The sequence below is a fragment of the Trachinotus anak genome, unplaced genomic scaffold, assembly GCF_046630095.1.
Source record: "Trachinotus anak isolate AG129_WGS33_773 ecotype Australia unplaced genomic scaffold, CSIRO_AGI_Tana_v1 ptg000023l, whole genome shotgun sequence".
Taxonomy (NCBI): domain Eukaryota; kingdom Metazoa; phylum Chordata; class Actinopteri; order Carangiformes; family Carangidae; genus Trachinotus; species Trachinotus anak.
Genome location: NW_027273874.1, coordinates 4,260,664 through 4,276,089, shown reverse-complemented (window position 1 = coordinate 4,276,089; position 15,426 = coordinate 4,260,664). Strand labels below are relative to the sequence as shown.

Here is a 15,426-nt window from a genome sequence, read left to right as displayed (position 1 = left end):
CTTGTTTTATGTCATCAGTTGACAGCACACAGCTCTGCCTACAAAGGAATAATGTTGTTTAGGTTGAAAATCACAGACTGTAAATGACTTGAAGTTTAATTCTGTAACTACAGTGAAAAGGTCAGTGTGACCTGATGACTCAGTTGAGGTGGCATGTAAAGGAGGTGGAGGTGTTAAAGGGAAGCTGAATATTTATTATTCTTGTGCTGATGAGCAGTGGTTGGGCTCACTTCTTCTTAGACTCCTGAGGCTTCTGAGGCGACTGTAGCAGCAGGCTACATGTGAAATGTCACAACCAGGCAAGGACTCTGGACGCAGGTGCAGGAAAGTTTCACAAAAAAAATCTTTATTTCTAAATCAAGCTCGAGCAAACAAAAAACACTCCTGAAAACTGGAGGGACAAAACTATGAGATCAATAACAAAAAAAATCACTCAACAAGGAACTAGAAATAAAACCAAAAGGAACAAGGTACCGATTAGATTCGAGGCTGTGGAAGGCGAGATAGGTCGTATACAGACGTCGACATAAACGACACACTGGCAACAGACAAGGGGAGACGCAGACTCTTAAACACATGGTAACAGGGGACAGGTGGAAACAATCAAACAATCAAACCAAGACACACGAGGGAGGGCAAGTGACCTGAAATGAGAGGAGAGTTACTCTTTCAAAATAAAACAGGAAATGACAAGACAAGACATGGAGACAGGACAAAAAAACCCAACATGACCTCACCGCGGTGTAACATGAAACTGCAAATATCTTTCATCCATTTCACCAGTTTTCAGCCCACAGGCCCCATTAAACACTGGAAGGTGACAATGACTCAGTGAGGAAGGTTTTCATTGTTTGAGTCTCAGTCATCAGTGATCTTGTAGAAAATGTCAGCTCTGAAATGATGAATGTTATTGATGCTGTTTCCTCGACGAAGGCAAAGGTAAGAAAAAAGAACATGGAGAAATGTTAGTCTGCGAAGAAATTTAAAAATAGTTTCAAAAAGCTGAGCGCAGGTGATGGAAAACAAATATCCAGATGTATTATGACATAAAGAGAGACTTTTGAACTTTCAATTTTTAACTGATGAATGCAAGACAGTCCTTCTCTGACAGCAGGGGTGCACCCTGGACAGGACGCCAGTCTATCACAGGACTGACATATAGACACAAACAACCATTCACAGCTACGAGCAATTTAGAGTCACCAATCAACCTAATGTGCACGTCTTTGGACTGTGGGAGTATCGGAGGGAACCCACACAGACACAGAAAGGCCCCAGGCCTGGAGTTCAAACCCAGAACCTTCTTGCTGTGAGGCAACAGCACTAACCACTGCACCACCGTGCCGCCCCTTCTCCAACATCACTGTCAAAAACAATAATAATGCATGTGTCTGTTGACAGGCTGACACACTCTCCTGTGTCAGCAGCCCATGAAACATGACATTAAAACAAAATCATTCTAGAGTCACCCAGACTGTTCATTCAGCTACAGGCTCATCTGCACCATCTCTTCACAGGAAACAATGACCATCTAGCTGTCAGCCAGATGACGTGTTTCACACATAGTGGGTTATACATATACCACACAGAGGCAAGAGGGAGTGTTCAAGGTGAAGAACAGTGTGGGAACAAACTCAACTTTCTGGCTCTAACTGAACCTGTTGTCTTCTGATGATGTTTCAGACTGAGAGATAAATACTGAACGTGCACATCTTAACCTCATCACCAATCACTGTCTTAGAGAAATTGCTGTTATCTGTTGATGTGCATTACACTTGACTTAATTACTACCACTGTGCACGTCCTGTATAGTATATGACACTTCTTCTCTTCTACTTACCAACACAATATGTGTGGTGTGAATGTGCTGCTGACTCTAATTCTTCCTATTATGCCAACACATCTTCATGTGTGAGGAAGAACTTGTCTGTCACCCCAGCTGATAAGACTTCATTCTTGTTAGGCTCTAGTTGTCAAGTCATTTTATACCAACAGGAGCGAAACAGATGCAGTGGTTTATTTTAGCGTTTGGTTTATTTGACAGTTTTTCCTCATTGTGCTGTCAGGTTCTGAAGATGTGCAACAACAAACTGTGTTTTTCATGTTGTGGCTGATGGGTGAATATTATCTCTGCAGCTGTTATTGCTGCACAGTTGTAATTCAAGGCTTCATCATAAAATGAGCAGGTAGATCACACAGTTCCAGCAAATAAGAAACGTTTTGATCACGTTTTATATCAGTTACACTGTGGAGAGTATGAAGCACACACATACAGGACGTACTGCACATTCCTACACACTACAGTCACACATATACATACTCTAGATACACACAACATACACCTCATGGACCAGACACAAACCTTTGCACAAAGACAGACTGATATACTATATTTAAGTATTGGCAGGAAGTGTAAACATGTCAAAGTGCCCTGTGGTCAAAGACATATTTGAGTTTTGTGTGAAACGGAAAGAAGAACAAAGAGGCCGAACTCAGAAGGAGGAGTTGAGAAAAGTTCTCATCTTATATTTGTATGGAACGTAACTTCTTCTTCGTCTTTTGCATCGATCTTCTCTCTTTGTCTTTGTGCTGTTGTTATTAATACGAAGTGGAATCATTTCCCAGCAGCAGAGCGACAGGGTCAGAGCTGGATGTGAAGATGGGGAACACTTTGCTCTGTGTACTGTCATTATTCTGTGAGTACATCAGTCATTTTCCAATTCTGTGACTTTCAGAGGCAGAATCATGATTTTATCATCGTGGTAGTTTTGGAGGCAGATCTTGGATCAGAGTGGTGGACTAAATACACAAATCAACCAGTTATATGCCATTTTATATATTTGAGTTTAAAGAGTTTTGTGTGTTTCCTTCCTCGTTAGCGATTTACAGAATATCATGTCAGAAATGTGTTGATAATCAGGAGCTGCCTCTGTTGAAACTCCAGCTGGTTGTTAAATGTTTATCATGATTTTGACTGTTTGTCAGATGGATCATGTCTGATGAGGTTTCAATCTTTATTTTAGTGCTGAACACACTCTTCTATGGAAAGACTGAAGGTAACCAGTTGTTTTTCTTTCCTGTTGTTTCTCACTTATAAAATATTGTCTTTAATATCTGTCTCCTACTTATTATCAACGATATCATGTTTAATCACATCCTCTTAGTGTTGATATATTATCATGTATGAAATATTTTATTTTAATAATATAATGATATCATTAAACTAGACTAGATCAGTGTCTAACAGTGTGAAATTGCATATTTTTCCGAGCAGTTGATGTTGGTGTTTATGTTTTCTGTGTAGTGCTGTATGCATGTTGTGGTGTTCATGTATGGAGACCAAATGTTGTGCTGACCCTCAGGCCAGAGTCTGTTCCCTTCATACCAGGGACGTCACTAGGACTGAAAGACAGGGGGGGCTTAGCCCCCATGGTTGTAGGTGGGAATGTGTGCAGCAAATACTTTTCCTCACACCTCAATAGGCTTCATGAATGAATTTACGATTAGTTGTGGAGCATTTATCTTCCAAATGTGACTGAAGACAGTCGACCAATACATTGAATAGAAGGTAACATAATGATGTGGTGCGTTGCTTAATTAGTTTAGTTGCTGGTAGTTTAGTTCAAGGTCCAAGTGAAATTTGACAACACAGTACAAATGAAGTATGAATGAATCTTTCTTCTGCTTCACAACTCTGCCAACTGTTGATGGAAAGTTAACGTTGCTTAACAGAGAAGCGATGACATGCAGCTTCCCCCTGGGTCCCTCTGCCCGCCTGTCTGCCTAGTACAGCAGGGGAAACAACCACAAGGACCATTTTAATCAAATAATGACAACTTGTGTTATTATTTATTTCAACTCATAGTCTTGCTTCTTTATGTTAAGTGCATGCCTGCACTGTTTTGTTATTTTAAAAAAAGCCCATGCTTCGTACAGCTGGGTTTAGTTTTCATGCGTTCATCTGGTGATTTTAATGGGGCAGGGCAGTGAGCCACCAGAGGGCACTGATGAGTCTCCACCACAGGTACAGTCAGTCCCAACAGTCCTGTGAGCAGCACAGATCATCTCACTGAACTTAGGTTATTAGCATGTGTGCTGACTGCCACAGTGTCTTCTTGGTATCACCTGCAGGAGTGAGTCAAGTTAGAAAGTGAAACGTTCACAATAGAAACGCTCTTTTCAAAATAGTTGTTCAGCCTGGTTGTGATCTGGTGACAGCGACGGCTTTAACATGTGATTCACAATGTTTTCATTTGAATGAAAACATTCAATAATTATCAGTAGAAAAAGTGATAAACACCTTTGTTTTTCACTGGATTTAATGTGTTTAGTTGTTTTCTTACTGTGTGTTTTTGTCAACAGTTTCCAATAAGTTAGTTAGATATGGTAACTGCTGTGTTTCCTAAATCAGTCATCAACCAATGAGAGTCATGTGCTGTTTGTCACTTTCATGTGATGGTAATAGATTTTTTATTCCAGTCATTTATTTGTTTCTTTTGGTCCAATCTGAACAGCTGATAAACCCAAGGCCACTGTGACACCATCCTCAACAACAACCATACCAGCAGGGGGCAGAGTGACACTGACCTGCTCTGTGGACGACTCTGATGACTGGAGATACGACTGGTTCAGACGTGTCCCACACTATTCACTAGCTGATCCAGTAAGAGCTGTTGAACCAGGCAGAGATCTGGTTGTCTCAGAGGGAGGTCTGTACCTCTGCAGAGGAAGGAGAGGAGACCCAGAGATCCTCACAGAGAAAAGTAATGAAGTCCTCATTCTGAAAACTGGTGAGTTTAGTGAGTTTAGGGAAACAGGAGAATTTTAATGGATAAATGAAAATAGAGCAGCAGCTCTTCATCCTGAGGATGGAAAAACACAACATGTCAGTCTCTCTACAGGTTGTGTTAACATGAAATTGTCTCGTTTCTTGAACACAACACAGCCCCATGTTTGAGCTGAGTTTCCTCCAGCTGGTGTGTGTGTGTGTCTGTGTGTGTTGTGTGTGTGTGTGTGTGTGTGTGTGTGTGTTTGATTTGTATAATGATAATAAAATGTAAAAAAAAAATGTATCTTCCATGAATCCATTTTGATAAACTTGATAAAGTTTTGTTGTTCATGAAATAGTTGTTTTCTGATCTGATCCTTTTGTTGGTTTGAAATTTTTTTAGAAACACTTTGCTTGATGTTTTTTCATGTTTTAGTTTTTCACCTGTTTGTGTTGTAGTTGTTGAATAATTTTTGTATTTTTATCAGTAGAAATCTTACTACAAACCTCTGTGTTTGAGTTTATCTTATACATATCTTATATCTTAAAAGCCACAGTTTCCATTCCTTTTTCTGTTGGGCACATTTTTTTTCAATCTCCATCTCCACAACTGTTTCTATATGAACCATAGAAAATACACACCATGAAAATGAAGGTGACATGTCTGTGTCACCAGCTCATTTTGTGATTTATTTTGATGCAAAATTTGCAGAATAAATGTGTGAATGTTCAAAGACTTTAATGTGGACAAAGGGCTGGATGTGAGTTGGGTTAAATTAGTTTCACAGAAAATCAGTCTGATCAGAGTTTATGAAACAAGGTAATAAAGTGAAAATATTTTTCTGGAACAAATCCCATTTAACCACTGACTTGTTTTGTTTTTCACTGTAAACTGAACAGCAGATAAACCCCGGGCCTCACTGACAGCAGACACCACAGTCATACCAGCAGGGGGCAGAGTGACACTGACCTGCTCTGTGGACCCATCATCTGGTTGGAAATACGACTGGTACAGAGACAATAAACTCTCTGAACCTCTGAACACACATGATGCTGATTTCCACACAACTGGACAAATCAGTGTCTCAGAGGGAGGAGTCTACAGCTGCAGAGGAGGAAGAGGAGACCCAGTTTACTACACAGAGAAGAGTCAGGAAGTTAGGATTGACGCCATTGGTGAGTTTGGAAATAAACACACAATGTAGAATAAATCTATTGTATATTCATGATGCATCATTAAGATGGATGGAAAAACATTATATCTGATGTTAATTGAACTTATTATAAATTCTTGACCATGAACAGGCCCAAACAGGGCTGTTGTGACTCTGCAGCCCGACTGGACTGAGATCTACAGAGGAGAGAGGATCAGTGTCAGCTGTGAGATCCAGGGAGGAGACACTGAGTGGACGTATGAATGGAAAACTACCAGCTCATTGAAACCTTCAAATCAACATGAATACAGGATTAGTTCTGCTTCATCGTCCCACAGTGGAGAGTACAGGTGTAGGGGCAGGATGAAAAGTGCTCGACATAATACAACAAAGTGGAGTGCTGCAGTCAACCTGACAGTGTATGACAGTAAGTCAGATCATTATCATTTAAACTGAAGATATAAACAAGTTAAAATGTTTTTGTTAGTATATAATCAGATTGTATCTTAAAGTTTGTTCATATTATGTATTTGTTGATAATGTTCTGAGAGAAAAATGATTCCATGTCCAGAGACCAGACGTCATAACATGTTTTGATCCTGAGAAAATGACTTTCCAACAGATAAACCCCGGCCTGTCCTCACTGTGTCTCCATCATGGCTGAGTCCTGGAGCCTCAGTGACTCTGAAGTGTGAGGTTGAACATCCATCTGCAGGATGGAGGTTCTCCTGGTATAAGGCTGTTCCTGATGTATCACACACCTCCTACAGCTATGAACTGCTCCCTGGTAGCAGCAGTGGGACTGAACAGGATTCCTACATCGTCCATGGTCAGACACACACAGCAGGATATGTGTGTGAGGCTGGAAGAGGAGACCCAGTGTTTTACACTGAGATCAGTGAACCAAAGTTTGTCTGGTCTGGAGGTGAGTTTGTTGTTTCTTTGGTTTTTTACGTCTTCTTTGTATTTTTTTTTGTCTGTGAGCAACATTTCCTAAAAACAAATGTTGGTAAACAAACTGATTTTTACGTTCATGGTCCCCAGTGGAAGAAATGTATTGATTTTGTTTTTTCCACCAAGACCAACTTTATGTTTTTCAATCTACTGAAAAAGCAAATGTTGATATTAGATGATTTTAAATACTGAAGTTGGTTGAATATCTTTCTCTCCTTGTTTCCTTTTGTCCTTAATCCTCAACAAACCAAAGATCAACACAGGAACATTTACACTGAGATCTCTTTCATTTTAATATCTCTGTCTGGTTTGACTCTTTTCTATGTGTTGTTTTCCAGATGTTCATCCATCAGTGTCTCTCACAGTGAGTCCTGACAGAGTGCAGCACTTCATCTCTGAGGATATCTCACTGAGCTGTGAGGGAAACTCTCCTGAGTGGAGAGTGAGGAGGTTTCCTGAGGGCGGCTCCCTGTCCTGTTCTGACTGGAGGAGAATGACTGGATCCAGATGTGACATGTTCTCATCACAGCGTAGTGATGCAGTGTACTGGTGTGAGTCTGGATCAGGAGAGTTCAGCAACACAGTCAACATCACTCTACATGGTACGTTTTATTACATTTTCTTTGTGTTTCATTTTTTCTGGTATTTGAAGTATTTTCAACGTCTCATGTGATTTAATTCATCATATCTTAGAACTGAGTTGTTGACATATACAGAGACTTTCTGAGAGTTTGATCCATGACTCTGCTACATGGTCTGTTCAGTGACTGTCTGTGACCAAACAGACAAAATAACTTCCTCTATGTTCTGTAGATTTAACATCAATAGTTTCATATTAAAAGAAAATGAAATGTCAGTGTTCAGTCAGTCTTCTTCACAATTTAGCAGCATAATAATCTTGGTGGCAGGTTTCACTTCACTGACTTCATCCTCAAATTGCATCCAAACTTTGGTCCCAGTAAATATCTTTTCCTTCCAAAGTACTTTGTCAAATAATGTTTCTGTAACAAATCACAATAAACGCTCAAGATTTGTATCTGTAAATTGTTATTCTCTCAATTATCACATGAAAAAATGCCATCAAATAACATCACAAGTCCTCTGCAAAGTAATAAAATGAAGTTGGGTTCTGGTCAAATGAGGCAGTAATGAAGCATCAGAAATGAAGAAATGGCACAAAAAAACTTTCTTCTCCTTCTCTTGTAAAAGTTGGGATTTAATACAGTTTGACTGTTTTTATAGATGCAGTTATTTTAGTGATGATTACAAAAAATCCAGTTTATTGATGGTCAATGAACTTTATATTGACTTCTCACCTGTGGCAGCAACTAAACATCACATCATCATCATCACAGTCTCAGCTTTTCTCTTATTCTGTTTCCAAAGAGAAAACAGTCACATGTTGCCCCGAATCATGACGAGGGTTTGGTTTAGTGTCGTTGTTGTATGTTCACAGGGGAGATGAAGAAAACAAGTACTGTGTAATTTATAGATCAATGTGAAAAGCTGTTGTTTATTTGGCAACAGTGATCTGTGAGACACATCCAGCAGGTTGTAAGAGAACGAGATCAAATGTCAGGTCTTATGATGATCCTGTAAAATAAATCAGAACTGCATCAGAATAAAAACAGATGTGTAATCTATTCTCATCATTACATGTCAGCTGGTTGTAAAGGTCTGCAGCAGCTGATCTCTGACTGCAGCTTCACATTCTGACTGTTTTACAGATGATTATCATGATGGTGTTATCCTGGTGAGCCCCGTCCGTCCTGTGACTGAGGGAGAGTCTGTTACTCTTGGCTGCAGATTCAGGACAGAAAAAAAACTTTCCAGTGTGTTTTTCTACCATAATGACAAACTGATCCAAAGTGATACCAGGACGGAGCTGAAAATCTCTGCAGTGTCAAAGTCAGATGAAGGTTTCTACAAGTGTCAGTCCTCAGGAGAAGTGTCACCACAGAGTTGGATGTCAGTTAAAGGTGAGTGGGATTCAAATATTTGATGCTTTTTGGTTTTGTGAACAAAGTCACACTGTCAACATATAGCATATTTATGTGTATGTATTGTGAATGTGAATTGGGTTGTGTATTGCTTCAGTGTTTTATCTTTACTAAGACTTAGTAAAGTGACAAAGTCATCTGCGTCTTATTTATCTGAATGGATTTTGTAAATTCTGCAAAGGAAAGTCCAATATAAATATGTTTCTAAATACTTTTACTAACTTCAATAATATTCAGTATTTATTATAGCTGTGTCAGGACCAGAAAGTTCTTCATTTCCTGTGTTTCTGATCGTTGGGCTGGTTTGTGGAATAGTATTGATTATTGTCCTGATGCTGTGTGGCTGCAGAAAGTCAACAGGTGAGTCACTGATTATTAAAAATCTGTGATCAGTTCTGACGTCATGTCATGGAGCAGTGGTTCACTTTTCAATACAAATCCTACTGTGCTTTTTACAGGTCCATGTGTTCACAGGTTTGTACAACACACTCTCTTCTCTCATATTTCACAATAAAACTTTCCTGCTAATACACAATTACATGACATGTTTCAGGCTCACTCAGACTCACAGAGGGAATCAGGGCTCTGCTACAGACCAAAAAGTCAACCATGATGAAAATCAGCAGCAAGTATATTCCTCTCTTCTCCACGGTCAGTGTAATAGACTCTATAGAGACTATATCCTCTTAACTTAATTGCACCATAGAAACTCTGGCTGGGGTGCACATTAAAACACCTGGATCCAAGAGCTATTTAACCATTTATTGAGTTAGGGAGGTTGATGGATGAACTGATGGTGGATGGTTTTCTGTACAAACAAACAAAATTCAATACACTGTCATGCGTACCACAACAAAATAATACCAAAAAGGTACTGAAGGCATTTTACATGATTAATGCAAACAAAGGGGCCTGACAGGACACACCCAGTCCTTAAGTAACCTCCCCCTAGCCCACCCCCTCTCCTGCTCTTTGATAGGTGAGTCGCTCCACCCACCCAGTCTCACAGAATTGTGGTGTCAGTTTTTCATTGTAGCTTTAAACGCTTTCACAACTACTTCAAACTACTTCAAAGTTTCTATTCGATAGAGACCAGGAAACATTTAGATCCATTTGCATCCAGTTCTCCAAGACTGTCCTCATTCCTTCTGCTGCTGGAGTTAAACCAAACCTCAGTAATTTAACATGTGACTTCAGGAAGTTCTTCAGTTCAAATGACTGTCACAGACATGAGGTGACTGATGTGACTTTGTTTTGATTTTCACTGACCTGTAGGTGACGTCTGCGTCTATGAATCAATCAGAGGATCTGAAAACACTGGAGAAGGTTCAGTACTTTTACTTTTACTAATGTTGAGCTGATGGAAGCTGCAGTATATAATTATATAGGAGTGATTAATATTTAACTTAGTGAAAACATCATTTTTCAGGTCAACCAGACAGTAATGTCACTAATGTCACATCTCCTGTTGAAGTGTATACAACAATGAAATCCTGTCATGTGATCATTTTAACAGGTCAGTGTGATGGTGCAGAGGAGAGCTCTGACTATATTAATGTGAATCCAGATTCAGCCACAGGTACAAACATTAACATCAGTTATTTATCTTGTTTTATCTTTTTTTCTTCAAATGTTCATTCAAAAAAACTCTTTAATCAAACTTTCATTCTTTTCAATTTTGGCATTTTGTTTAACTGACTTAAAAAAGCTATCAGACACTAACAGCAGCATTGGTGCAGCTGTCTTTATTACATCATGATTTACCTTGTTTTATCTTTTTCTCTTGAAATTTACTTTAAACTAAAAAAACAAACAAACAAACATTTTTTTTCCAATCGTGACCTTCATTTTTTTTCTATTATGACCTTTTATTTTCTTGATGTAAAAACACTATGAGACACTATGTGTAATCGAGGACATTCTTAAGGGGAAGCTTTAATGCAGCTATCTTGAGTTTATATTTTCTCTTCAACATGTCTCTCACATCTAAATCATTCCTGTAATGTCCAGTTTTCATTTTTTATTCATTGTATTGTTTGAAATTATTTTCCTGATTCCACATAGAAATTGTAATATTTTTCTGAATATATCACGTTTGCTTTCAATGATATAAAATGATATTTTATATAATGTCAGATAGGATGTCTCAGTTTTCAAGCCATTTATTGTGATTTTGTTCCAGGTCCATAAAAAGATGAACATCATCAACAAAACAAGAGCTACATGGATGACAACATAAACGCACATTTTGTGCAGCTGAGCAGCCATCTACATAAAAAAACACATGATAAATGTTACTGGGCATTTCTCTGGAGATGAACAATATTAATAGATTCACTTGTTATCCTGCAAAAATATGAATATTTTCACAAACAAGTTTATTTTCACAAACTGAGCATCTTAATGTGATTGTTATATCATGACAAATTCTATTTATATTATATTTTATATTAACGTAATGTATTTTACTTTACACTGTATCTTTTTTATGTCTGTCTGTTTTTAATAAGTTTTTTTTTTGTATGTTGTTTTCCTGCTAAAAGCAGTGGGTTTGTAAATAAATATAATAAAGTGAAGTGAACATTCATGGTTGGATTATCAATTCAATTCAATTCAATTCAATTTTATTTGTATATCACCAAATCATGATATACATTATCTCAAGGCACTTTGCAGGGTAAGGCCGAGACCTTTCTTTGTTATAGAGAAAAACCCAACAGTTCCCACAAAGAGCAGCACTTGGCGACAGGGGGGAGGAAAAACTCCCTTTTAACATGAAGAAACCTCCAACAGAACCGGGCTCAGGGTGGGCGGCCGTCTGCCTCGACCGGCTGGGTTTAGGAGGAGAAAGAGGGGGTGGGGGGAAGAGAGATGTATAGGTAATGGTGTTATCAATAATAATGATAGAAAACAGTGGTAAATAGTAATGATGAGTAGTGGTAGATCTGGATCCTGCTGCTCCAGAGGCAGAGAGACCTGCAGAATGAGGACAGAGAGAGGGAGAGAGAGGAGAAGCACAAACTATGGGAGAGAAAAAAATACAAAGTCAATGGCATTAAGTTGTCGAGAGAGAGAGAGAGAGAGAGAGAGAGAGGGAAAGAGAAAGCGAGAGAGTCCAATGCATCATGGGAATCCCCCAGCAGTCTAGCTCTGTAGCAGTGTAACTAAGGGATGGTTCAGGACATACCTGAGACAGCCCTAACTGTAAGCTTTATCAAAGAGGACAGTTTTAAGCCTGATCTTAAAGGTAGAGAGGGGGTCTGCCTCCTGAACCCACACTGGGAGCTGGTTCCACATTTTCTGTTACAAATGTTGACTAGTGCACCTTTAATAGTCCACATCTGAATTCAGGTGAGAAAGGCCAGAGATGGAGCTCAGAAATGACTAAGTAATGGTGCAGGTCACGATACCTCCTGCTAACAATAGCAGGATTTATTTTTATTAGTTATTTTTTTATCATTTATTCACAGTAAGATGTAGACCAACAGTGAGCTCTTCTTCTTCATCTTTATTGTGGTTGCAGCACACTGTATTTGAGTGAGTGATATTCTGTCATCCATCAATCTGTGTCTCTTGTGCTGCTCTTGCTGCTTCCTCGTTGTCCTGTCTACTTCCAGTATGTTGTTTTGTTACACACAGCACTGCCACCATGTGTCACAATACACAGTCTACAGTCACAATCAGCAGCAATGACCTCAGCTCCTTATTGAGTCACTGCTGGTCTTATATAATTTATTTATAATTAGCTTTTCTTCTGTCTTCATGCTGCAGTTTGAACTGTGAGTGCAGCTCAAAGACATTTGAAGATGTTTGTAAGATCAGACCTGCACCTGAATACAGCCATGTTACTTTTTCTTCAAGAAGAACAGGAAACAGCACAAAAGAAGAAAAGCTGTGATTTTAATGTCAGCAGCCAGAAATGTCTCCATGTGTATGAAATAATGTAGTGGACCTTACTCCAGACTCTACCTCAAGCCAAACGACTTGTTTTATGTCATCAGTTGACAGCACACAGCTCTGCCTACAAAGGAATAATGTTGTTTAGGTTGAAAATCACAGACTGTAAATGACTTCAAGTTTAATTCTGTAACTACAGTGAAAAGGTCAGTGTGACCTGATGACTCAGTTGAGGTGGCATGTAAAGGAGGTGGAGGTGTTAAAGGGAAGCTGAATGTTATTCTTGTGCTGATGAGCAGTGGTTGGGCTCACTTCTTCTTAGACTCTAGTTGCTAATAAATATTTATAACACAGTGGAGTTCAGACACATGGGTGGTTATTTTCAATGTTTGATTATTTCCCTTCATGCATCTTATTTCTGAAGCGACTGTAGCAGCAGGCTACATGTGAAACTGCAAATATCTTTCATCCATTTCACCAGTTTTCAGCCCACAGGCCCCATTAAACACTGGAAGGTGAAAATGATTCAGTGAGGAAGGTTTTCATTGTTTGAGTCTCAGTCATCAGTGATCTTGTAGAAAATGTCAGCTCTGAAACGATCGTTATTGATGCTGTTTGGCCGATGAAGGCAAAGGTAAGAAAAAAGAACATGGAGAAATGTTAGTCTGCTAAGAAATTTTAAAAAAGATTTTAAAAGCTGAGCGCAGGTGATGGAAAACACATATCCAGATGTATTATGACATAAAGAGAGACTTTTGAACTTTCAATTTTTAACTGATGAATGCAAGACAGTCCTTCTCTGACAGCAGGGGTGCACCCTGGACAGGACGCCAGCCTGTCACAGGACTGACATATAGACACAAACAACCATTCACGCTCACATTCACAGCTATGAGCAATTTAGAGTCACCAATGAACCTAATGTGCACGTCTTTGGACTGTGGGAGTATCAGAGGGAACCCACACAGACACAGAAAGGCCCCAGGCCTGGAGTTCAAACCCAGAACCTTCTTGCTGTGAGGCAACAGCACCAACCACTGCACCACCGTGCCGCCCCTTCTCCAACATCACTGTCAAAAACAATAATAATGCATGTGCCTGTTGACAGGCTGACACACTCTCCTGTGTCAGCAGCCCATGAAACATGACATTAAAACAAAATCATTCTAGAGTCACCCAGACTGTTCATTCAGCTACAGGCTCATCTGTACCATCTCTTCACAGGAAACAAGACCAACAGTTTTATTTGGAGCTGCAGCACAGAAAATGAGGAAATAGTCTTTGGTTTAATGTGTGCTGTCAGCCAGATGACGTGTTTCACACCTAGTGGGTTATACATATACCACACAGAGGCCAGAGGGAGTGTTCAAGGTGAAGAACAGTGTGGGAACTTCATGTCAAATTTCCACAAACTCAACTTTCTGGCTCTAACTGAACCTGTTGTCTTCTGATGATGTTTCAGACTGAGAGATAAATACTGAACGTGCACATCTTAACCTCACCACCAGTCACTGTATTAAAGAAATTGCTGTTATCTGTTGATGTGCATTACACTTGACTTAATTACGACCACTGTGCACATCCTGTATAGTATATGACACTTCTTCTCTTCTACTTACAAACACAATATGTGTGGTGTGAATGTGCTGCTGACTCTAATTCTTCCTATTATGCCAACACATCTTCATGTGTGAGGAAGAACTTGTCTGTCACCCCAGCTGATAAGACTTCATTCTTGTTAGGCTCTAGTTGTCAAGTCATTTTATACCAACAGGAGCGAAACAGATGCAGTGGTTTATTTTAGTGTTTGGTTTATTTGACAGTTTTTCCTCATTGTGCTGTCAGTTTCTGAAGATGTGCAACAACAAACTGTGTTTTTCATGTTGTGGCTGATGGGTGAATATTATCTCTGCAGCTGTTATTGCTGCACAGTTGTAATTCAAGGCTTCATCATAAAATGAGCAGGTAGATCACACAGTTCCAGCAAAGAAGAAACGTTTTGACCACGTTTTATATCAGTTACACTGTGGAGAGTATGAAGCACACACATACAGGACGTACTGCACATTCCTACACACTACAGTCACACATATACGTACTCTAGATACACACAACATACACCTCATGGGCCAGACACAAACCTTTGCACAAAGACAGACGGATACACTATATTTAAGTATTGGCAGGAAGTGTAAACCTGTCAAAGTGCCCTGTGGTCAAAGACATATCTGAGTTTTGTGTGAAACGGAAGGAAGAAAAAAGAGGCCGAACTCAGAAGGAGGAGTTGAGAAAAGTTCTCATCTTATATTTGTATGGAACGTAACTTCTTCTTCGTCTTTTGCATCGATCTTCTCTCTTTGTCTTTGTGCTGTTGTTATTAATACGAAGTGGAATCATTTCCCAGCAGCAGAGCGACAGGGTCAGAGCTGGATGTGAAGATGGGGAACACTTTGCTCTGTGTACTGTCATTATTCTGTGAGTACATCAGTCATTTTCCAATTCTGTGACTTTCAGAGGCAGAATCATGATTTTATCATCGTGGTAGTTTTGGAGGCAGATCTTGGATCAGAGTGGTGGACTAAATACACAAATCGACCAGTTATATATCATTTTATATATTTGAGTTGAAAGAGTTTTGTGTGTTTCCTGCCTC

General features: G+C 39.4%; 1 protein-coding gene across 1 annotated transcript in view; it reads left to right on the top strand.

The window, feature by feature from the left end:
• LOC139606626 (basement membrane-specific heparan sulfate proteoglycan core protein-like) overlaps positions 1 to 15,426 on the top strand; it is a 372,062-nt gene that overhangs the window by 262,891 nt on the left and 93,745 nt on the right. The gene's annotated exons all lie outside the window — the stretch shown is intronic.